At 36.2% G+C, this 22,882-nt stretch overlaps 1 long non-coding RNA gene across 2 annotated transcripts in view; it reads left to right on the forward strand.

The window, feature by feature from the left end:
* The first annotated feature begins 604 nt into the window (after nucleotides 1–604).
* LOC148940094 (uncharacterized) overlaps nucleotides 605–22,882 on the forward strand; it is a 35,967-nt gene continuing 13,689 nt past the window's right edge. The window contains exons 1-2 of one of the 2 annotated variants that reach the window (XR_016143467.1): nucleotides 605–689; nucleotides 21,560–21,678. This is a non-coding gene — a long non-coding RNA (uncharacterized LOC148940094). Of the gene's footprint in view, nucleotides 690–15,997; nucleotides 16,077–21,559; nucleotides 21,679–22,882 lie in introns of those variants that run through there. The other variant, XR_016143468.1, reaches the window with a different exon arrangement.

Genomic DNA, 22,882 nt, shown 5'->3' on the forward strand with positions numbered 1-22,882 from the left:
CTGAAAAAGTGCCAAAAAAGAAACAATGAGTGATGAATAAAAGTAGATTTTAAATGTTGTAGCTCTTAAACAGAAAAAAGGTTAATTGTTTAACTGATGATTGATTTTTTTTTCAGGTTTTGACTTAGAAAAAAACAGGCTTGATACAGATAACTGATAAACTTGTACAGATTTGTTTCAAAAAAAACTGCACATCTTGACTACTTTTCTTGCTTTCAGTTTTCTGTCCTTTTTTCACCGAAAACGGATAGTCTGGACGCCCTACTACCCTACTAGGCAGTTACGGAGCATTCATAGTGAACATCCAGACATAACTTCGATAATTTTGATTGTAGTTGCTTCCCATATCAGTGGCCCTTTTTTGCAATATCGGAAGTCAGTGTTCGACTAGCTATACAGAATTAACAAATAAAATTACTCTGGCTTATATGATAAGCCAAAGTGAAACTACGGGGCTAAAATACCGCGTGTTGCGCGAAACGCAACACGCGGCAAGTTTTTAGGCAGGGAGTTAGTACTTTTCTGTCGTGGTAGTACTTTTGAGCTACCCTGGCTAGTACCAGTAGTTTTGTTGAAGTGGCAACCCTGCTCCAAAGACAACCGCAACCCGGATGTAACCGCATGGTAGCAATTTATATATTTACTAAATATATTATTGTTGGAACACCCAAAGGCTTGCCTTTCATCAAGTATTATCTTTGTTATATTTACTAGGTTTAGTGCCTTTTAGATATATTGCTTTTTTGTGACTGATGTCCAAACAAGATCCACCTGACCCCTCTATGGAAGGGAACCAGGCTATTCCCTGTAGTGATGCAGCTATTTCTCCTCCCCATACTCCAGACCCTATAAACATTGAGAATCAAAAAATTGTAACAGCCACCTCTAGACTACCATCAAGTACATCTACTTCTAGTGATGGTACAATGATCTCTGTAGGATCACCCCAGCAGAGTGACCCAAATTGTCAACTACCAGGTAGTGTAAACCATCTGAAATGGGATGATTTCCAAGTTATCCTAAAACATAAGAAAAAGAATACCAAAAAACATAAGGATGACGGCCTTAAACTATCCGCAACTTCAGATGATTCAACAGCCCCAACCCCTGGTAATGAAATATCCATCCCAATGTTTGCTGTAGTAATTTGACCAGCTAAGACAAATACAAATACCCCACTCCCAAAATTTGAACCCAAAAAACATTGATTTTCTTAGAATGAATATTTTTAAGAAATTTGACCTATTCATTAATAGAAATGGAGAAGCTGAGTTATATGCAAATGATGCAGCTTGTCTGACCCCTTTGCTGGATCTGAAACTGATTCGTAACATGTCAGTAGGCCTAACCTGCAAACCAAAAGAACAAATTCTTCAAAAAGAAACTAGGTTAGTCATTTATAATGTATCAAATCTATACGGGGATAGTGATATCCAAGAAGGCCTTACTGATAATGCCCTTTCGAACTACCAATTAAAGTCAACAACAAGACTTAAGAAAAGAAATGATAAAAATGAACTAGTATCTAGCAACTCAGTTCTGTGTGTATTTGAAGGAGATTATTCACTAAAAAAGTTATTCTTATTTGGGAGAAGAGTTGCCTTTAGACACTATGATGAAAAACCAATCCAATGTTAGCATTGCTTAAAATTAGGGCACACACAAAAATTTTGCCCATTTGCCACAACTGATGTTTGTAAAAATTGCACTTTGAAGGGTCACTTGGAAACCAATTGCCAAAACCCTACAAAATGCCTAAACTGTGGTGGTTCACACTTTTCTGAAAACAGAAATCTATGTGTCAAATACAAACAAAGAAGTCGGATTATAAAAATAGCTCAGGAGAAAAATATACCAGTAGCCTACCTATAATTGCAAATGCTATTAGAAAAGGGACTAGACAACCTCAGCTAAACTTTTCCAACACACCCTCCAGAACATCAACTCCTGCCCAAGATCAGAAAAGACATCCACAGCAAGTACAGAAAAAATACCTTCTACTAGCTTTAATGAGACTTACTCCCTGTCAACTACCGAATTTCCCATAAGTTTGGCAAGCCCTTCTTTCCCCAGACTTGACCAAAAAGTAGGAAGACTTTCAACAGGTCCATCCTCTATGCAACCAATAAGACCTACCTCCTTATCTATTAGAGGCACTGAACCTCCCAGAAGAAAATTAAACCCCCAACACCCACAATTTTAGTTGGTAACCAACTTAGAAATTTGTCAAAATTCATTATTACCCAGGAACTTATTTGAACATCAAATTATGACATACATATGAAAGGCTTATTAAGTGAGAAAGCACTAGAGAAGCACTTTCCAGAGTCCTTGCTGAAAGAGTGACACATGAATTTATGGAGCTAGTTGCTATAGTTGCTGCCCAAAATGTTCAAATCCCCCAGTGATTAAAAAAATGCCCACCCAACTGACTAACAAGATTAATACCAAAGACAAACTGATTGCACTGCAGTGGAACACATTCTCACTGAATAAAATGAAAATAATGGAACTCAGCTCATATTTAAACAAAGAGAAAGTGTATGTAATTTGCCTCCAAGAAACAAATTTGAGTAATCTTAAAAGAGTGGCCATACCAGGATATAAATGATACCGCAAAGATAGAGATTCTGGCAGGGAAGGAGGGGGGGCTATTATTTTTATAGATGAGTGTTTAGTTCATTCACCATTACCATTAATGCAACATGATCACGAAGTTGATGTGGTGGGAGTATCAATTACTTTAAAATCAGGTGATACACTACAAATTAAATCAATGTATAACCCAAAGGGTGATGTAGATGTGTTTAATATTTTATCAACAGAAGTAGAAGGACAAACCCTCTTTTTTTGGTGACCTAAATGCACACAGCCCACATTGGGAAGATGTTGAGCTGGAAAAAATGTGGAAAGACTGTTATTGGAAAATAATCACATAGTAGTTCTAACACCATATAATTTACCAACATATTACAATTCCAAAAATAACAAACATTCAACCATAGACATCCAACTAGGTTGTGCTTCTGCTATTGATCAGGTGTCAATTAGTAGAGTAACAGATCTGCATAGTGATCACTGTGCTGTAAAGACAATTGTCTCACACATGTCTTGTGAAATAAAACCTTGTAAAAGGAAATTTATTAACAAGAAAGGTAAATGGCCAGTGTTCAAGCAAATGCTGCAAGAAGCTGATTATACTCTGCTGGAAGACTCTTTCCTAATTGATGATAAAGTGAAAATCCTAACAAACATTATCATGGATGCCGCCCAAAAAACAATCCCTAAGACAAACAATAATGATTGGACCTCCCCTGGCAATAAAAGAACTAAACACTTGTGGAATGATTTATGCACTGCTGCAGTGGAAGCTAAACACATAGCAAGAAAGGCATTCTAAAGACATCCATCAATGATCACAGTAATTGAATATAAATGCAGCTCAGCAATAGTGAAAAAAACATGTCTACAGGCTAAAAAGGAGGCATGGGATAAATTTATGACTAGAGTAGACCATTGCACTGCAGTATCTAAGATTCACCAATATGTAAGCAAGATGAATGGCAAGAAAATGACACTTGATGATCACAAGTATGGAATAAAAAACCAGGGTCAGCCAATAACATCTGACGATTTAAAAGCTGAGATATTTGCAAAAACATACATGAAGAATGATGTAGAAGCTTTTTTGCCAAACCCACCTGTATATGTCCTCTCTTCAGTAGCACAACAAAAAGTCTTTAATTTTACCTTTTGAATTATCTGAGTTAGACACAGCCATTGAAAAATGTAATCAAAACTCAGCACCAGGGTATGATGAGGTACACATCAAATGGCTTATTGAATCACCCCATACCTTTCGAAAAAAAACTTCTTGAAGTATGTAATATGGCATGGAGACAAGGGAAGTTCCCTAATTCCTGGAAAATTGCCCTTATTCACCCAATCCTCAAACCTGGGAAATCACCCGATAACCCAATATCTTATAGACCAATATCAGTCCTCTGCACCATGGGCAAGATATTTGAATGTATGATTTTAAAGAGATTAGAATGGTTTGCAGAGGTCAATCAAATGATACCCCAATCCCCAACAGGTTTCAGAAAGGGTCACAGTGCAATGGACAACATAACCAGAATTGAAGTAGATATAGCAGAGGCTCTGCAAAATGGTGAATTTGGAATTGCAGTGCTGTTTGATTCAGATGCTTATGGAAATGTCAAGCACAAAAAGTTACTAGAAGTTATGAATAATAAAAATTTTCTATCTATAGTGGTACCAATGATTGATGATCTACTTTGTGATTGTTCTTTTCAAGTTCAGATAAATGAAACTCTGATGGTCTCCCACAAGGAACTGTCATAAGTCCTCTTTTATTCACATTGTATATTTCAGAATTAAAACTTAGAAGTCAGTCAAAAAATGGAGAATTTGCTGATGATCTCCTGGTGTGGAATAGACACAAGGATATAAACATACTCCAAAGCATAATCCAGGAAGACATAGATGATGTGTGTCTGTTTTCTAAAGCTTTTGGTGTGTGCATTTTGGTCCCAAAAACAAAGGCAATAGTGTTTTATAACCAACAAAAAACCCTCCCTAAACCCTTAGTGATAGAAGGGAGCACAATAGCTTATCACAAATCTGTCTGTCTACTGGGTATGACCCTTGACTGCCGTTTAAAATGGCAACCACATGTGGAGATGTTGAGAATGTCAATCCTAAAGCGACTCATCATCTTAAAGTGACTTGCAGGATCTATATTAGGATCTTTGCCAAAACTGATTATTGATCTTTATAAACTGTATATCTGATCAAAAATGGAATATGGCATTCATTTCCTTGTAAATGTTCCTGCAACTTTATTTAAAACCCTTGAGGCACTTCAAAACTCAGCCATAAGAATTGCATTGGGACTGCATAAACATACTGCAGTAGACAAGCTAAAAGAGCTCCCTGGACTACCTGCTCTGAAAGATAGAGCTACTACGCAGAGAAACCGTTACTTTACAAAAATACAATATTATGGTGATAAACATGCAGTCTTTCCAACCACTTTTGCAAACCCTAGCAAGCCTCAGCACCATAAGTCTTCTTGGTGTCAGTATCTGAAAGATCATCTAAATTGGAAAAATAACATGCAGATAGCTACCCTTTTCCAAATTCCCTACCTTGGGAACTTGAGGCCCCAGAGTGCCATCTCCAACTGCTCCCGAAGGATAAATCTTTTTATACTGATCGCTTTGTTTGTCAGCTTTTTGCCAATAAAATTTCGTCATTATTCCCCAGATATACTCAAGTTTATACTGATGGATTAGTAAAGGGAACAAATACAGGAGCAGGGGTCTGCATTCCGTATGTTTCCTTGAATATTTCAGTAACTCTCCCATCCAATACTTCAACTTTGTCAGCAGAGTTGTTTGCCATTCTAAAAGCACTGGAAGTTATGGTCAACCTTAGACCAGCTTCCAAAAAAGTGTTAATTCTCACAGACTCTAAGTCTGCCATCCAACTAATCAAAAAAATAAATTATGAGGCTGCTGATTCAGATTTAAAATCTATTAGAGATTCTCTCCTAAGCCTTAAGAATATGGACAGTTCAGTTTGCTTCCACCATATTCCTAGCCATAAAGGACTGACCCAAAACATGACAGCCGATAGGCTAGCTAATGAAGGAGCAAATGTGTGCCCCCCTCCAGACTCAAAACTTGGGAACCTTCGTGACATTATAAAACACCATGGAAAAACAAAGTGCACTCCATTCCTGAATTCCCCATTTCAATCAAGGGAAGATTCGGTGTGGTATTATAGGTTAAAATCTGGATACCTGTTGTTGAATTCTCTTCGATTCCAATGGAATCTCCATCATTCACCACTCTGTAGGTGGTGTAAAACATCAATGGAAACCCCCAACATATCTTTTTTGAGTGTTTGGTACTGGCTTCACAAATCACTAAGATTAAACTAAGCTGCCAGAAAATGGGTGTTCCAGAAACATTTGATACCATCATCAATTTAAAACATCATCCTAACACTGAAAGACCAATTTATAACTTGATGATTCAGATCATGAAGACAACAAGAGAACATTGATAGAATTCTACAGTGCAGAAGAGAGCAAGAATGAGTAGGAAGCTCCGTACTGGTACCAGCCGGCCTATTGGCCTTAAATTGCTGGGAACAGGTAGCTCAGGTACTCGCGCTTCCCACAACCCATTATCAAAATTATGGCTTCAAATGAAATGCCTAGTGGAGTGTATTTTTAATTTTCAGGTGCTGCTTTTACAAAGATATAGAATTACTGCTGACCATTTCAAAAACATAACTGAGCTGAAGAAAAAGAAGGATTGAAGATACGAAATCAAAGGGGTGAAAGGACTTCATGGTAGTCCATATACCCTCATACAAATTCTGGAACTCAAGATAGTTTTTTCCTAATCTTTCAGGTCATTTTTAAGGGTCAAGCACCCCTTTGAGCTATCTATTCCCTGGTATAATCGTAATCAGCCTGTTTGATATGACTAGAAACTGCTTTCAAATTTCATGAAATAGATGTGTCATGACAACCTGAAAATAAGCATATTTTTGTCCATTGGTGCCTGTCTAAGAGGTGAAACAGCATTCATTAAGCAGCCTAAAACAGCAGCCTAAACTTAATCTTGACAAGTCAATGTTCATGAATTATACAATTTTACAAAATAGATGTATAATGAAATAGTAATTTTGAAACAAATGTTACAACCAATTTTTATACCCAAAAAATATAGAATAAAATTACCATTTTCAAGGGTCCTAAATGGGCTTAAAATTGAATTTGCAAGAAAAGCAATTATTATATTCTGGAAGAGCATTAAAAATTACATCTAGTGATAGGTTCAATTTATTTGTTGGTCAATAGCATAAACAACAAAAATATTTACCCTTCAAAATACCTTCCTAGGACATACTTTAGTCTCCATCAGTAGATCCATCCCTGAAAGTTTCATTTTCCTAACCTAACCACTATCTAAGATAGCAAAAAGCAGCTTGTCTAGAATTTCAAAGTATTACCAGTTAATTCATTACTTCCTGCTGCTTTTCAGCATAATAGTTGTTACCTTAATTACCTTAATTGCACTTTGGAGCAAAATAACATCCATGCTGGATCTGTTCTGTTTCTTGTTTTTCTGCACCCTCACATTGTATCCCCCCCCCACTGATGGACCCATATATAGCCCTAATAATATATCTTTTGTTGTTGTTTATAAGTTCTAATGTATTATATTATGTGTGGTAGCTCCTATGTAAACTCAAATATATAAAGTTTAGTCTCTAAGACTTATTGAATATAAGAAAAGAGGTAAAATCCTAGATAACCTGGTAAATATTGAGTAGTTTACATAAATCATCTATAAATAATGTGAAAATACCACTTGATGCCCTTTTTCATGCTCTTTCTAAGTATAATAATTGTTTTTGGTACAAATTCAACTATAACCTAACCTTTATAACCTTACCCAAGTATATAGCTGATATTATGTATTTCCCATGTATTTATTAATTCTCAATTTTGTCACCATTGATTCAATTCATGGGTAAACCTCTTTGGGAAAATTATAGACAAACTACTTTTTGCTATCTTGAAAAAGTGCTAGGTTAGGAAAGTTAAACTTCCAGAGATGGATCTATAGACTAAAGTATGTCCCAGGAAGGTATTTTGAGCTACCTACCTGCAATCCTTCTCTCTCTAGAGGGCACTAACCTTTGAAAATCTTTGTGCTATAGAAAGGAAATCCTGCAAAATATATCTTCTGCTTATCTGCTTATCCAATTGTTTTTTAACTTCATAAATTTGCTCAATCCTAATTTATGAGGTCTCAAAGATTTGCCAATGCACTTCCTAAATTTAGAAAAAAAAGGACTGATATGTCTATAAAATTCTACTCAAATAACAGGAATTGTATTTTCAAAACTAAAACCAAAGAGAAAAAAAATGAAAATTAAGCTATAATGTAAAGTTTCATTTTTCCTAACTTAACCCCTTTCCAAGATTGTGAAAAGTAGCTTGTCTAGAATTTAACATCAGCTTTAACAAGAGTGACATTAACAGAGGTATAATTCAAATATATCACCAAAGATCAACGACTCGCATCTTTTTTGCATAACTAATGAAATTATCAAAGTGAAAATGAGTCTTGATGATTGGTCCTTTTCTTTCCAACTAAAATAGTAGCAGTAAAATAGATCTTCTGCTTATTCAAAGTACAATTTTTTTTAACTTCACAACTTTGCTCAATCCTAATTTATGAGGTCTCAAAGATTTGCAAATCCACTTCCTAAATTTAGAAAAAAAGGACTGATATGTCATTAAAATTCTACTCAAATAACAGGAATTGTATTTTCAAAACTAAAACCAAAGAGAAAAAAAAATGAAAATTAAGCTATAATGTAAAGTTTCATTTTTCCTAACTTAACCCCTTTCCAAGATTGTGAAAAGTAGCTTGTCTAGAATTTAACATCAGCTTTAACAAGAGTGACATTAACAGAGGTATATAAGCTATATAAAAAATAAGAGAAAAAGGGATCATCTTTGAGTATCTGTAAGAGACTTAAAATTGAATTTGCACTTTAAAATTGAAAAGTGCATTGAGTGATATGTTCACTTTATTTATTGGTACTTTATATGAAATGTTCAATATATATTTAAAAGCTACTTTTTGCTATCTTGGAAAGTGGTTAGTTTAGGAAAATAAAACTATATGCCTGCTTGACAGGTCTGTGCCTATTAAAATTCAGACAAAACAACATAAGACAAAACATCCAGTTTCTTTCTCTGCTTTTAGTTTTGAAAATGCAACTCCTGTTATTTTAGTAGAATCCTGTTACTTTAGTAGAATTTTAAGCAGTATTAAAGTTTTTTTTTCGAAATTTAGGACATGTATTTGCAGATCTTTAAAACCTCATAAATTAGGACCGATAGAAGTTTTTCTACTAAAAAAACTTGCCGTGTACTTCATTTAAGCAGAAGATCTATTTTGCAAGGTTTCACTTTTAAAACACAAAGATTTTTTAAGGCTATTAAGGCCTTCCTGGGACATACTTTAGTCTGCTTAAATGATCCCTGAAAGTTTTATTTTCCTAACCTAACCACTTTCCAAGACAGCAGAAAATAGCTTATGTAGAATTTTACTGATAAAAACTGCATTTTGAATGGTTTAAAAGGATAAGATATGCAGTTTCAAAACAAATCCTGTATTGACCTTAATATCACTCCAAAGTGCAAATTAAGGAAATTAAGTACTCAGACAGTTAGGCAAATTATCACTTCAAGAAATTAAATCACTATAAAACTTCTATTATACCACCTAGAGAATAGACAGTTTTCTGTCAACATTTGTCTGATGTCATAGCCACATTATAATTACACTTTTTGATATAATTAAAGTTATGCACAACTACAGCACTGATTATGTTTACTAATTGTAATTTATTGAGTTGAACATTGTTCAAATTTTAAGCATGAAATTCTTGATTGACCAATCAGAGTTAAGATTTAAGGTATAGCTTTTTAAAACTAGAGAGAATGGAAACTTAGAAGAGCAGTTTTCTGTCAAAACTTCACTCAAAGAAGAAATCTTAATATCAATTAATGATATCAGAACACAGATGTTGGCTCTTGAACATCAAGTCACTGAAAAATGCTTGATTTCTGATGTGTGTGCTGAAATTCAAACCCTTTTGCAACAAGAGAATAATAATTTTGGTTGAATAATAATTTTGCCCAACATCTCAATAGTGAGGTTCAGTGTCTTTTGCTGAAAAGCAGGATAGACAACAAAGAGCTCTAAACATAGTTGTATATGGTATCCCTTCACAACCAGACAAACAACTCTACATCCAGTCATACCTCTGCCAAAATTACAAACTCCAAGGGATTCAAATTACAAATGTGAAAAGACTTCCATCCCTGCAAACTCACAGTCTGTAAATGCATGTCCACCACCTATCCTCTTCTCTGTTCCCAGTGTAGACATCAAAAGGAAAATCATTAACCATTCTTGTGAGCTCTGTGAAGATATTCAATTTTGTAGTGATGCATCAAAGGCCAAGCATGATAAACCTAAGGCTCTCATAGATGTGCTAAAAAGGTGAACAAACTCTGGTGAAAAGGATATCATCATTTTCAAAGGCCAAATTGTGACAAACAACATTGCTATGGAGATATAACAGTTTGCCCCTCTCCTCCTGTAAATAGCTTTGATTTCTTGCAGTTATCCTCTTCACTTTGTAGAATTTCAAGTGTTAATACTTGAAATTCTAGTCTTCTTTATAAGGGACTTGTGCATCCTAATCTTGAAGTTGGAATGTTACTTGCCTCTCCATATTCTAAAAAAGATATAAAATTTCTTGAAGATGTGCAGAGACGTGCCACTAAAGTGATATCTAGCATGCAAGAGCTTTCCTACCCTGTAAGACTATCAAAGCTGAATCTCTCTACACTTGTATACAGGAGAAATAGACGCTATGCTATTTTAGCCTTTAAGTTATTGAGAGCTAACATTCTCCCAGCATTATTCCCCACTGTTAGTACCAATTCAAGAACTAGAGGTGTTCAACTGAAACTTGCCAAGCAGTCTACAACATCCAGAGTTCATACTCAATTCTTCTCAACATGTATTGTCAACAATTGGAACAAATTATCTAATGAAACTGTTACTGCTGAATCTGTTGATATTTTTAAATGAAGGCTAGATTCTTCTTCTTCTTCCATTTAACAGCAAGTGGGCTTTTCAGTAAAACTATTTAGGCCTTTTCCTTTTGCTTCACTCATTGGGCTACAGAGCTACTGGCTTGATTGCCTCATATTTATTACATATATTCATATATCTTTCAGCAGATCTTTTAACTCTAGGAGTTCAAATATAAGATGATAGATGTCGATTTCTATGCTCTGTGTGCAGGTATATTTGGCTAGGCCCTTGGCTGATAGTGGATTTTGTGGTGTTTGAAGTATTTTAACAGTTTACAAAGCAAGGTATGTTGTGCAGACGTCAGCATATTACATTCAAATAGGCAATGGTCAATTGTTTCATTATTCATATTACAATGCCTGCAAAGAGGGGACAGGGGAATTGAACCACTTGAATTAGAAAGCTTATATGAGAATGCAAGGAAATTTAGTCCATTTGTTCCAGAACGAATTCTATGATAAATTTTAGAAAGATACTTATTGGGAAAGGGGGAAAGGATAGGATTAATCTTATTAAAATTAATATCTGATAGCCTCCATTGGTAGATATCTCTAATTGGGATTGGTCTCCCACTTGGCTGGTCAATATTTATAGCATTTTTTGCTATTTCATCAACCTGATGATTACCGCTTATGCCAGAGTGGCTAGGAATGTACTGAAAGTAAGTTTTAATGCCACTTGAAGCAAGATTATCAATAATACTGAGACAATGATAAGTGTCAATGTCCAACTTATATTGAGGAGCTGAGGCCAGCAACTCAAGGCTTGATAAAGAGTCGGAATAGATGATAATATTATTCGAATTTTCAATCAAAGGTTGGTTTTGCTTAAGGTGTTCTAATGCCATGATTATGGTATTTAACTCAGCAGACATTATAGATAAATTCTTAAATAATCTCTCGCCCATTGCAATTTTCAGGTGAGGAAGGAATACACCACTTGCTACCTTCTCATTCATTTTTGACCCATCAACAAATATTTGGAAGTGGTTTTTATATGTAATTGTATTAAGTTCTGCAAATTTTTTCTGGACAAAAGCAATGGGGGTTAAATCTTTATTCCATTTTGAAAATTCAGTATTTATTATGGGGAATGACCAATTCCATGGAGGGGAATGGGGGAAAGTAGGTGCAATAGACTTTGCTGGTACAGGGAACTTCTTTTGAACATTGGCATACTCATCTGCAATTCCTTTATACATGGCTGGATTTCTTAACCAATTATGTAATGTTTGTGAGCTATTTGATTCAATTTTTGTAAGATGTTTTGTCAAGAGAAAGCTATGTCTCTCCCTTATTGTTGTTAATCCACTCTCCATAAGCAGAAACTTGGTGCTTGTGGGTTTCCTAAGACCAAATGAGACGTATTATATCATTTTGTGTTGTTTCAATTTTTTGCATCTGGGTCTTTGGACATGCACCATAGACAATGAGCCCATAGTCAATGTGGGGTCTTATATGTGATTTATAAAACTGGAGTAAGGTTTTCTCCTTACAACCCCAGGGTGTGGAAAGAAGTCTTTTTAGTATATTTGCTTTTCTATAACATTTTTTTATTGTGTTTGAAATGTGGAGGTGGAAATTAAGTTTTTGGTCAAGCATGAGACCTAGGTAATTAATATGATTATCTTCTGGAATATTTGTTTTATTTAGAGTTAGTTTTGCATTAATATGGTTTCGCTTCCAGTGAAATTGGATTATTTTTGACTCGGTGGGTGCAATGGGTAAATCCGAATGTTGAGAGAATTTTTCAAACTAGAAAAAAGACTTTTGCAAATTTGACTGTGCTATCTGAAAGGGGTTGCCAGATGACCATAGCACCAGATCATCAGCATAATGTAGATTCGTGTGGGGTAGGTTCATGTCCCAGAGATATAGGGCAAATAGGAGGCAACTGAGGACTGCTACCTGAGGTAGGCCTTTGGATATTGTCTTTTGGGGTGAAGAGGCTGAACCAACACAAACAATGAAACTCCGCACTTCTATGGAGGATTTGATAAAAGATACTAACTTAGGAGGTACTCCAAGGCTTGCAAGTTTGTTTAAAAGGATTTGGTAGTTCACATTGTCATATGCCCCTTCAAAATCTAGGAAAGCTGCCACTAGGATACTATTTTTTGAGAAAGATTCATTTATTGCATTTGCTAGCGGAATGAAAGCATCTGTTGAGGAGTGGTATTTCCTGAATCCAGTTTGAGTGTGTGGGATCATGTTATTTTTCTCAACAAACCAGAGGAGTCTGTGATAAATCATTTTCTCCATTATTTTCCCCATCACAGGTGTAATCATTATGGGCCTATAAGACTCAGGGTTATCTTTTGGTTTATTTTTCTTTAGGATTGGTAGGAGGGACGAACATTTCCATATATTGGGGAACCTAGAAGATGCCCAAGCGTGATTATAACAATTTAGCAGTTCTTGTTTGTATGAAGGTGAGAGATTATTTATCCATGTAGGGTGTATATTGTCATAGCTGCTGCTAGTTTTGGTCCTAATATGATGTATTGCATTATTCAATTCCTGGATTGAAAATGGATTAGTTATGCACTCGGATCCTGGGCGTGGTTGGTAACTTGGGTTCAGAGGAATTGTGGCCAGTTTGCTTTGATTATTTGATGTTAGCTTATTAACAAATAGAATTGCAAATAGGTTAGCCTTTTTATCATCATTATCATAATGGGTATTATTTTGTATAAGCTCCTACAGGAGTGGACTGGGGGAAGTCTTTTTCCCACATATGTGACTTATGACTTTATGTATAATTGGCTCATGCGTTTCTCTGGAGAGATTATTTGCGAAATTATTCCAGTAATTATATTTAGCATCTATTATAGTCCTTTTTAGATTAGATTCTGCTTGTAATTTTTTTAAATATGTAATAGGTGTTGGTTTTTTTTTTATGAATTCTGTCCTAGCTGCCTTTTTTATCATCCATTTATTTAGGCACTCATTTGTCCACCATGCGTTAGGAATTTGTTTAGAGAATGTTTTCTTAGGTATTGTCCTGGGGATAGCATGATTAGCTGTATTTATTAGTAAAGATGTCAAGGCTTCAGCATGTGTGTTAACTGTTGTGTTAGAAATGCATGAACTTTGGGTGAAACTTGTAATTTCATCATTTAGCTTATTTTGGAACTTAGACCAATTTGCTTAAGTGTTGATATATTTGGAGGTATGAGATAAAGTTTCAGCAGGTTCATTTAGGGAGCAAACTATAGCGAAGTGGTATGTACATAGACTATCAATTTTATTTATGTAAATTTTGTTCAAAAAATTTAATGACACAATTTGTAGGTCAATTGTGGAGAATTTGCCACTTTTGGGGTTAAAATATGTATTCAGGTTTGGAGGGGTAGCAACAGCTAAATCATTATTATTTGAAGTCATATGCTCAATAAATTTACCAGCTTTATTTGCTGGTTTATTCCCCCACAAAAGGCTGTGGGCATTGAAATCATCACAAATACTAATATTTTTTAACATATTAGAATTATTTATATAATTAAAGAAATCCTTGGCGTCTGTAGTTTGGCCATTAGGGTTATAAAAGCTTATTATGTAGGTTTTTAAATTACTCAGCCAAACACTTATACCAATTACATCAACATCATTTTCAAAATCTAGAAAATTGATGCCACAAAATTTTATAGTATTATTAACTATTAACTAAAGCTACACCTCCACCTTTTCTCTCTGAAGATCTATCCTTTCTCAGGATATTATATCCGAGAGACTTAATTTGTTGATTTTGGGTTAAATGAGTTTCCTGGAGGCAAGCAATATTAATGGAATTATTATTCATAAATGATATTAGTTCATTTAGCTTATCTTCTGTGAGTGATCTTACATTCCATTGGAGTATTGATAAATGTTGTGTTGTTGATTTATTCTTCATATGACTGTGTATCAATGTTCAGCTTTGTTAAAAGTAAAGCAAGATCTTTTTTTGCTTGAATGAGCATATCATATCATCTGGGATGTAGATTTTTGCCAATTCTGCAATAATTTTTGTTTTCTGTAGTTGATGTATGTTCATGGCCTGCACTGCATTACAGTTTAGAATGAATAAGCATATATTTGGGGATAGCATTTTTGGTTGTGCATCCTGTTTGTTGGTTAAGGGATTGATTCCTGGTAGTGTTTCTGGTTTGTTTCTTCTTGGGAGGGGGGGCCAGGCTGACCTCATCTCACCGGACAAGGGGGTTTGTTGGCTTGGTGATTCCTTCTGATAGGGATTTGAGCTAGGGGGCTTAGAAGATGGTATTTTATATGGGGTGCTTGATGCATTGGGGGCATTTGACTTGGGAGTTTTAGTTGGTTTCATTACAGGCTTTATTTGGTATTGTTGGGCAGCATTTGCTTCAATTGCTGCAAAGGGGTATGGGATGGCCTTCTCTGTTGCTATTCGGAGTGTTAGAGCTCTTTTCTTGTATGCAGGGCATAGTGATTTATTTGTAGATTCATGTGGGCCTTTGAAATTGATGCATGTAGGCTGAGTGTTGCTGCAAGTTGTCAGCTCCTTAGGGTGGAAAGATTTACAATTACTACACTCTTGGAGAATTTTATTGCATTTGTTTGTCGTGTGTCCCAATTTGAAACACTTCTGACACTGAATAGGCTTAGGTTTGTATTCCTTGTGTGGTTTGATTTGCCCAAATAGGAATAATTTTTCTGGGATATCAATTTTATCCTTCAGTGTGAATAAAAATGATCTACTAGTTTTTAGACCCTTAGAGTTAGGTTTTCCAAGTTGAGTAACATCCTCAACTGGGATAAATGCTGAGTGGTCCTCCAAAGAGTGCAAATTCAATTGGGATGCTATTGAAGAGGGAGCAGCACCTGGTCACCAGTGATTCTTGCATACTACTAGTCATCACTCCAGAGCTCTACAAGGAGAAATCCTTAGATTGCTTTAGCTGCAATTTAAGGTAATACTAGTGTATCAACTGAAAATGAACTTAGTGAACTTCTCTTTTCATGTGATAGTTCAAGTAAATTGTGCTTCCTCAGTGCCATCTCTGAATTAACATCTACCCCACCTATGTCAAACACAGTAGCAGCTACAGGGCCTCTGCTGCTGGATGATTGGTTACAAGAGCCTCAAGATAATAATACCTGCATGTCATCTCTAGCAATTTTGATTCTCTTACAAACAAGCTTCTAAATATCCAAGTGCTCTTAAAAGATGAAGAAGCAGATATTACTGGGTTAGTGGAGATTCTGCCAAAGTTTACTACAATACCTGTTACCAAGTTTGTTGTGGATATCTGGTTTTCAGTACTTAACTAATCTGGGGCAGCAAAACTGCAGAAGAGGAGTTGGTATCTATGTCAGAGAAGGTTTCCAGGTTAGTTGTATTAACCATCTAATCTTCAATGTACCCTGGGTAAAAAGTTTATGGCTTGATATTACTCTTTAAGAAAAAAAAAATCTGTTAGGTGTGTAAATAGAAGCCCTAGTGCACCCAGTCTTGATGATTGTGAAATACATCTGAAAACTATCATTGATGAAATGGCATCTATGGTATCATCTGATTTGATAATTATTGGTGATTTCAACTTCCCATTAATCAAGTGGGTTGATGGTCTTGGTCATGCAGTATCTAGTAATGAAAATTCCCCCTTTGTGTATTGCTTATCTGACAACTTCCTTCATCAAACAGTTAACACGCCAGCAAGGTATCATGGCAACCAGAATCCGTCCCTGTTCGACCTTGTAGTTTTGAGCAGTCCAGAGTCCCTTGTCAGAAATGTATTTCTTCCTCCAATTGGCAATAGTGACCACTCAGTCATCCTCTGTGTGTTATCCTTGAACATATGTCTGCAACCTAATGTTCATCCTCAAAATTTTATTGACTATCAAGCAATACAGAAGGAACTAGCCTCAATAAATTGGTCAAAACCAATTATTTCTCATATGAACTTATCATGGACAAATATTAAAGAAGCCCTCCTATCAACTGAAAAAACAGCACTCCCTTGTCATCTACCAAAAGGAGCCAAAAACACTCCCTTTCCTCACAAAGGATGCAAAAAGAATAATCAATAGGAAAGCCAGAGCCTGGAAAAGGTACAGCAAGGATAAAACACAGGAAAATTGGATAAGGTATGCAAAGGCTTGGAATCTTGTCTCCAATGTAGTTAGGAAACTGAAGTCTCAACATGAGGAGAAACGCGTCACAGATATCAAGGCAAACCCCAAATTTTTCTGGAGACATATTTCTGCTAAAAATCCTAACCATCAAACCATTCCTGACCTCAAACATAATGGCATAACCCACTCATTACCAATAGATAAGGGTATAGTTTGAATATCCAGTTTGTCTCTGTTTTCACCATCCAATTTTGTTCAACTATCCCTGCAGCACCATCAAACTTAATATGTCATCCAATGCCAAAATTATCAATTTCCAAAGATATGGTCTTAAATAGCCTGGAAAATAACATGTTAATAAATCCAAAGGATCAGATGGAATACACCCAAGGCTTGTCAAGGAATGCTGAATTGTTGTCACTTTTCCCTTGTGTAGACTCTTCCAGCTGTCCCTACAAAATTAAGAACTACTGTTGAATTGGAAAACATCCTATATAACACCAATCCACAAAAAAGGCCCCAAAGATCATACAGAAAATTACCATCCTCTCAGCATCACTTCTGCAGTTATAAAGGTGCTTGAGAGATTTGTCAACAGAGCTCTAATTCAGAACTTGGAAATTAACAACATCCTCACTTCCACTCAACATGCCTTCAGATCTTTAAGATCTGTTGATTCTAACATAACACACACATATGAGTATTTACATCATTGCTGGATAATGGTTTACCTGTCAATATAATGGTCCTGGACCTCTCAAAAGCATTTGACAGGGTTTGCCATGAATTCCTCAGCATCAAACTAAAAGCAGCAGTTGTTGATGATGTTATTGTCCAGTGGATGCAGAGTTTCCTTTCTGAAAGAATGCAAGTTGTAAGAGTTCACAACTCTCAAGGTGTCCCTCATTTCCCCTTGTCTACAACTGTTTTAAGCAGCATTTCCCAGAGGACCATTTGTGGGCCAAGTCTCTTCTACTTATGTATAAATGATGCACCCAATCTTCTCTCAAACCTCCTCACTCTTTATGACGATGATTCAAAGCTTGTTGATAAAGCAGCCACAGCCTCTGACCAGTAATCTATCCAAAAGGACCTTGAAATTCTTGGGACTTGGGCTGATACATGGCTACTCTCGTTCATTGCTGATAAATGCCATGTAATCCCCTTTGGCAATCATAATGCACATCAGCAGTACCCTCTCCAAGGTAACCCCCTTTTTGCAGTCTCTGAAGAAAGCAATCTTGGAGTCATTGTTGATCATCAACTTAAGTTCAGAACCCATGCAAAATCTGTATTGTTGTCTGCCTTCCAATCTCTCGGAATGATCAAAAGAACTATCTCTAGCAGACGCCCCAAGCGTGCTTATGAAGCTCTACAAGGCACTTGTTTGACTGCACCTAGAGGTTGGAATGTCCCTGGCATCAACCTATTTCAAGGAGGACAAAGAAATTCTAGAAAAAGTTCAATGAAGAGCAACCAAAATGGTCAAAGACCACAAACAAATGCCATGCAAAGAGCGTTTACATCACTTGAAGCTTCCTACTCTTGCTGGAGGAAACGTGTTGACATGATATTGACCCACAAAATTATTTCCTAAAATGTTCTCCCTAGTCTCCTTACCCCCCAGAACGTTCTGTGACTAGAGGGAATTCCAAAAAACTTCAAGAAATGCCTTTTAGTCCAAGAAAGAAGCCATTTTTTCAGCCAACAAGTAACAAACTTGTGGAATCAACTCTCTGAAGATACAATGGCTGCTGATTCGACACATGCATTCAAGACAAATCTGGACAAAGAATGGCTACAGCAAGAGTTCCTGTACAACTGGAAAGCTGCTGAGCCCTCATCCCAAATTTTGAAAACAGCCCACAGAAGTCATAAAGGAGCATTACAAGGATGAAAATCCTTAAATTTGCTCCAAGCTGTGACTTAAGGTAATTACAGGATTCTGACAGAAGTTAAAAAGAGTTAGTTGCCTATTAATAGAGAGAAGTTGGAAACAAATCTGTGCTGATGCAAACATTTTATACCAATTTCTTTCAATTTTAATTCTCTTATTCAATACAATTGTGCCAAAATCACAAAAACCCATGTCATTGATGAAGCTTAGCTTTTTTTTCATAGACTGGTGTAACTATGGTTTGGCTTGGGCATGATTTTCCTTAATTTAGAATGTTACTAGCTTGAATATTTTATCCATAAACAATACTAGGTACTGCCCGAGTACTACCGAGGGCTTTCCTTTAGAGGCTCATGATCACTGGAAAGATATTTTTATGTACTTATCTCTCTTCCCCCTTTTTGGGGCACTGACGTTTTGTTACATTTCACCCATGGCTCATATTTATGTTTTTCCTAATCTTGTTGTGCAGCGAGTGTGTACCAACAATTAGCCTAAAACTGTTGGCCATGTTTATCTTAAGTGTGGACTGTGGCCTATGGGAGTGGCCCTGAGACAGAATTGGAGGTTTGGGCCAATTTACCTGTATAGATATCAGCATAAACAAGTAAGATATGTGATTATAAAAAAATAAGTTTTACTATGTGGACTTACAAGTTACGAAGGTTTCAAGACACAAATAGTAGACTCCTGGCAATACTCTATGAATGAACAGTAATGAAATTACCCCAATAATTATACAAGATTGAATGAATCATTGCTCTAATAATAGCAAACAAATAATGACCTCCTTCTTTCCTATGTCCACTGCTGACCACTGAAAAAGGAAAATTCTATTCCCAATTCATTGAGGCAGGAAGCATTTTAAGTTTGAGCAGAAACATTACTAGAATTTCTGAAGGAATGCTTACTGTTTTCTTTTTTCAGAATCTTCCATGATTTTGGCTTTAATTTGAGCTTGAGTTTTAAGGTAATTTTTTGACTCTTAGTTTCCCTTTTTTTTAGCTCTAGAAATGTATTGAATATTATGGCACCATTGCCTATCTTATTACGTTTGAGTAATTTTTGTGTTGTTTGAGGGGAAGTTTGAGAAGTACATCTCCTGCTAAAATGAGGCACAAGAGAAGTGTGTGGAGTTCTTAGTGTGGGCTCCTTGCTATCCTGACGTATATTTGTGCTCCTTGTTCAACAACTAACTATAGCACCAACCCACCAAAGCCAGCTCAGCTACACATACTTCTCCCTCATCCCAATTTATTCAAAGCGTCCCTCTTTAACCCCTCTCAAGAAGTTCCCATTTCCCTTATATTTTTCCTTCCAACATCCTCCCATCCCATTTGGGGGCAACCTGCTTTTTGTTGGACCCTAGAAGGCTGGTCAACAAGGATAATCTTTGGTTATCTGTCATCCTTCATCTGAAGAATAAGTTCTAGCCATCTCAACCTTTCCCACATTATAGCCTTAGGAAGCAGGATTGATCCACATTTTTGTACAGCTTACTGTTTGAGATATGGTCAGTCAATTGGGTACCCAAAACAGCCCATAGGCAATTTCTCTGGAAAACATCCAGCAAACTCTCCCCTGTTTTTTTAGTGCCTATATGTCAGAACCATATTTGACCACTGTCATCACTGTAGCTTCCAATATTCTGAGTTGAGTTTTCAGGCACAGGGCTTGAAGTAGGAGAAGGTTTGGTAGAAATCGTTTTCAGGTTCTCCTTGTTCTTCTTAACCTAGCCAAACTATAAAGCCTTTTCATCTTATGAGTTCCAAGCATGTTGGACATGAGCTCTTCAGAATTGTCAGAAATGAAAATGTCAGAATACCTTGGTTGAACACAGGTTCTGAGAAGGCCCAAACCTGTGTTAAACACAGCACTCAAAATAATAATCTCCACAACTCCTGTTGAACTCTGTTGGATGTGGATAGTCTGAAAATTGAGTTGTCTTCTTCTGTTTCAGTGAACATGGGCTTTTCAGTTGAGACTATTCAGCCTTTTTCCATGTGACTCACTCTGTGAGTTGAAATGAGATAGTGCAAGTGGTTGCTCCTTATTTAACTTGCAATGGCTTAAATCTGATTAGATGTTGTGCAGTAAATCTTTTGATTCCAGGAGTTGAAATATTGGAGCATATACATTGAGTTTAGTGCTCTGTGTGCAGGTATGGTGAGCTAGACTCTTAGCTGAATGTGAGATTTTATGGTGTTTGAAGCACTTTAACAGTTAACAATGTAAGTCAAGCTGCGCAGACGTCAGCATATTACATTCAATTAGGCAATGGTGATTTGGTTCTTTTTTTATATTGCAACGTCTGCAAAGAAAGGCTGAGAGAACTGAGCCATTTGAATTTGAAAACTCATGCAAAAACGCCTGAAAATTTACCCTATTTAAGCCTGAACAAATTCTATTATATATTCTAGAGAGGTACTTGTTGGGGAAGGGAGATAAATTTGGTTTATTCTTATTAAACAGTACCTCTGAAAATTTCCAGCATTGTATATCTCTAATGGGGATAGGTCTCCCTCTTGGCTGGTCAATATTTAGGGAATTTTTCGCAATTGCATCAGCCTGATGGTTACCTGTTATACCTGAGTGGTATGGCATTTAACTCAGCAGACATTATAGATACATTATCATACTGTCTCTCATCAATAGCAATATTAAGGGATGGGAGAAGAAGTTCATATCTGTTGGTGTTTTTTGTTAAACAGAGTATTATTGCTGTCTTAAAATAAAGAATAACATAGAAAACTACCAACAGATTTAGAAGATTAAAATTACGATATACTGCTCAGTTTGCTAGTACTAACCATTTTACTGTTATAATTTTTTTTTGTCAGGTTCACAAGGAAACGTTAGACAGATTCCAAATCTCCAAGTAGAAGTAATACTGAACTAGAGGTATAGAGAATGGAAGGAATTCCTGATGAAGATTGGAAGAATCATGAAAAATATAAAGGTTTATTTGCTATATGATTTGTAGTTTGTAGGGTAATTGTAGGGTATGTTTTGATATTCCCTAATGGATACTTGAAGAATTGGAGAAAAACCGTTGTTTTTCTAAATCCTTCATATAATAATAATAATAATTTATTTATTACCCACTATAAAAATCAAGAACAAAAAAAAAAAATAAACTCGTTACACTTAACAATTATTTACATAAAACGACGTAAATTATGGTGCGCAGTAAGACCAGCAGATAACGACAGCTTTCCCGCAAGCACAGTCACTTTTTCACGTAAATCAGGGAGGCCGAATCGCGATATTAGATGCTGGTTCCAGAACCACGGAGGGAGGCACAAAAGGTACCGAGAAAATTTAAAATAATAAGTCTGGATGGAATTCAGATCTTTAGGAAGGAGGTGGAAGAAAAGATTAACCGTAGGATATAAAATCTTTTGCTTCAAGTTTTCAATGTTTCTGTGAGGTAGGTGACTAGAATGACATTTCATAAGTTTTGAAGGATAAATTTTGAAAATAGATTTTGTGCTCTAGGAAAAATGAACATTCAATCTGGCTCCCAAGGGGGTCATGGTGCAGTTGGAAGTGGTACAGGTCAAGGACAATCATTTTTGCAAATGACCCCACAGTTTTATGGAGCTAATAATAATGCAAGTCAGAACCAAATGATAGTTCCATGGTCCCATGATGTGCCAGTAAGCTGGCAACCCGGTTCATATAACCCAAATATATTTTATGGTCAACAACAAATTGTCCAGCAGGTGCAAAGAGCACCAGTTCAGTTAGTGGGAAGTGGTTTTTATCCTCCAAATTATAATTTGCCAGGGATACAGCCCATTCCCTTGGCAAATAAGTACTCTTGTGTTATGTGGTGAAGGAAGTTAACCCCCATTACCATCTGATAGTGAGGAATAGATGAGACCTGTCAACCCTTGTGTAGTAGAAGGGTTGATTCAAGAAGACCTGCAAAAGCCAAAACTGGGACTGAACCCCAGCCTAGGACGTAAAAGGAGAGACATTTCTCCAAATAGTGAAATCGCTCCACAACAAGCTAAGAGGCAAAATGTACACCAAAACCAATCACTACCATCTCAGAAAGTGTCCTTTAAAAATTAAACTATTGAGATACCACAGACCGAATTATTATCTTCAATGATTGATTTGACAGTAAGTGATGAAAATGAACAACTGCCTGATGA

This window comes from Artemia sp. Qi Xiang Cuo, chromosome 20 (genome assembly GCF_049724085.1).
Source record: "Artemia sp. Qi Xiang Cuo chromosome 20, ASM4972408v1, whole genome shotgun sequence".
Taxonomy (NCBI): Eukaryota; Metazoa; Arthropoda; class Branchiopoda; order Anostraca; family Artemiidae; genus Artemia; species Artemia sp. Qi Xiang Cuo.